The sequence below is a fragment of the Capricornis sumatraensis genome, chromosome 16, assembly GCF_032405125.1.
Source record: "Capricornis sumatraensis isolate serow.1 chromosome 16, serow.2, whole genome shotgun sequence".
Lineage (NCBI taxonomy): Eukaryota > Metazoa > Chordata > Mammalia > Artiodactyla > Bovidae > Capricornis > Capricornis sumatraensis.
The window spans coordinates 47,848,363-47,851,643 of NC_091084.1; the positions used below are offsets into that span (position 1 = coordinate 47,848,363).

General features: G+C 41.8%; 1 non-coding gene across 1 annotated transcript; it reads left to right on the plus strand.

Annotated features, from left to right (window-relative positions):
* The first annotated feature begins 2,298 nt into the window (after positions 1-2,298).
* Positions 2,299-2,404, plus strand: LOC138093328 (U6 spliceosomal RNA). Its single transcript, XR_011146061.1, has one exon. It is a non-coding gene; the product is annotated as a U6 spliceosomal RNA (small nuclear RNA).
* The last annotated feature ends 877 nt before the right edge of the window (positions 2,405-3,281 follow it).

A 3,281-nucleotide genomic window follows, 5' to 3' on the forward strand; every position in this document is an offset into this window, starting at 1 on the left:
CCCGAGCCAGGGCCTGTCCTGGGGGAGGCTGCCCAGTTTCCTCATCCCATGACCCCACCCCCTCCATTCTACCCCTGTGTTTAGGGGGACGTAGCCTAACCTCTCAGCTGAAATGGTCTCCCCTGGAAAAGCTGGTCGTAGAAACAGGATGGTAATGAATCCCTTTGGGCCTGTTTCCTGATCCTGTATCCCTGCACTCTTCTCTCACTAAATGAGCTTGGAGGCCCTGGGTTTCTCGGTCACCTAAGGGAGGCACTGATGGCCTGTTTGCAAATTACTGACAGAACTAAGCAGGGAGCAAAGGTCCCTTTCATGGTCAGCCAGCCCTCTACCTCAGATTTAAGGTGGGTTTTAAGGCGTCTGTGAAATGTTGCTTTTTACCTCCATAACCCTGGCCTCTCTTATCATCCTCTTAGACTGGACTATTTAAATCAATATGACTATGCTCTGTGAAGTTTGTAATTACCAGGTTTTCCCCTCATTGACCTTTGTGTGAAAGTCGCTCAGTCGGGTCCAGCTCCCTGTGACCCAGGCCTGGGGGAATTGCAATCCAAGCCAGAATTCTCCAGGCCAGAATATTAGAGAAGGTAGCTGTTCCCTTCTCCAGGGGATTTCCCAACCTAGGATTCAAACCCAGGCCTCCTGCATTGCAAGTGCATTCTTTACCGTGTGAGCCACCTCTGGCCACCTGTTGTAACCTCTACTTAAGTATGTGTGTTTGGTGTTACTATTGTCTGCCACAGTAACATCTGAAGAGAAGGTATGAAAATCTGTGAATACTGGGCAGGAACAACAAGAAGAAATAGAGACAGTAAAGAAGTTGGAGAATGTTAGTGTTAATGAAAATCTTTTAAACTCTCTCAGAGAAAAATGACAGATTTCCCAGTGACAAAGACAGATACAGACAGAAGATAATGGAGTTTTCACTGACAGTAATCAGACAAGAAAGAAACACCTTCAAAAGCAATGAGGGAACATAACTGCCCCCACTTAGAGTTCTCTCCGTGCGCATATAAAGTATCATTAGAGAGTGAAAACAAACTACAAACAGAAGCACAAGACTTTACCACCAAAGAGGCCCCAATAAAATAATTTCAGCAAGAAAAAGTATGATGCCTAGGGATGTTTATAATACAGGAAGCAACAGTGAACACGGAAATTGACTCAATATATGTGTTGCTAATTTTAACTGACCACTAATAAATATATTTGTATTTCAAAACAGTACAATTGAAATTCTTGACAAAAATCAAAAGATGGCAGGGGAATTTTTCTATTAGTACTTGAAGGCTGTCGAAGTAGAATATTAAAAGCTTCATATATATTTATCTCCAATTATTATTTCCCACATTTTTTCATTTTTATTAAGGTACAATTTTCATACAAGAAAGTTCACCATTTTTAGTACATATTTTGCAGGTTTTGACGAATATATATAGTATCTGCTGCTGCTGCTGCTAAGTCGCTTCAGTCATGTCCGACTCTGTGCGACTCCACAGACGGCAGACCACCAGGCTCCCCCGTCCCTGGGATTCTCCTGGCAAACTGGAGTTGGTTGCTATTTCCTTCTCCAATGCATGAAAGTGAAAGGTGAAAGGGAAGTCGCTCAGTCGTGTCCGACTCTTCGCGACCCCATGGACTGCAGCCCACCAGGCTCTTCCATCCACGGGATTTTCCAGGCAAGAGTACTAGAGGGGGTGCCATTGCTTTCTCCAATATAGTATATAAACACCACCAAATCAAGATAGAGAAGTTGTATTGACTCCCCAAATTCTCTGTTGCCCTTTGGTATTGATATCTCAACCGCACCCAAACTCTTGCCAACTCTCTGATCTGTTTACTGTTGCTCCTATTTTCATGTTTTCCTGCATGTTATATGTATGGTTCCAGATATTTTGAATCTAGCTCCTTTCACTTAACATGTTTGAGATTCATCCAAATTCTGCTATTAGTAGTCTGTTACTATTTTTTGCACAGTGTTCAATTGTGTGGGTGTACATAATTTGTTTATCCATTCACCAGTTAAAGGACATTCGTGTTGTTTCCAGTTTCTGTTGTTTGTGGAAAAAGTCATTCTAAATATTCACATATAGGTTTTTGAGTAAACAGAAGTTGCTATTCACTTGGGTAAGTACCTTGTAGCGAGCTTGCTCAGTTATGTATGATAAGTGCATTAAGTTGATAAGGAACTGTTTTCCATCGTGACTAATCCATTTTCATTCCCAATTTTATTCTCATTTTTCATTCTGTTAAGTGATAAAATATAGAGTCTTTAAATTCTGGCTAAAAGTGAAGGAAGTGCTTACTTTAGCGGCACATATACTGAAATTGGAACAATACAGAAAAGATTAGTATGGCCCCTGTGTAAGGATGGCAAAAGATTCATGAAGTGTTCAAAATTTTTGTTCATTGCAATACTGTTCACAACTGCCAGGACATGGAAGCAACCTACATGTCCATTGACAGATGAATGGATAAAGAAGGTGTAGTACATATATGCTAAGACAATGAAATATTAGCCATACACAGGAATTTGAGTCAGTTCTAGTGAGACAGATGAACCTAGAGCCTGTTATACAGGGTGAAGAGGGTCAGAAAGAGAAAAACAAATGTTGTACATGAACACATATATATGGTATCTAGAAAAATGGTACTGATGAACCTATTCATATTTGTAGGGCAGTAATAGAGATATAGACATAGAGCACAGCGGGGGAAGGAGAGGGTAGGGCGAGTTGAGAGAGTAGTATTGAAACATACATAACCACAGGTAAAATAGACAGCCAGTGGGAATTTGCTGTATGAGACAGGGAGTTCAGTCCAGTGTTCTGTGACAACATGGAGGGATGGGATGGGGTGGCAGGTGGCAAGGGGGAAGGCTGCAATCTATGGCTGACTCATGCTGATATATGGCAGAAATCAACACAACATTGTAAAGCAATCATCCTGGTATTAGCATTTAAAGAAAACAGAAGAGTTTGGGGGTAATGAGCAGGGTCATTTAAGCAAGTAAACAGGGATGTGCAATTCAAGACAGAAAGTCATTTGGGGACACACACACATACACACACATACAGAGCTGGGAATTGAAAATTAATGAGTTAAATCCTGACTATTTAGCAATTCTGGAAATATTCTTGCTGCTGCTGCTAAGTCGCTTTCAGTCGTGTCCGACTCTGCGACCCCATAGACAGCAGCCCATCAGGCTCCCCCGTCCCTGGGATCCTCCAGGCAAGAAAGGAAGTGGGTTGCCATTTCCTTCTCCAATGCATGAAAGTGAA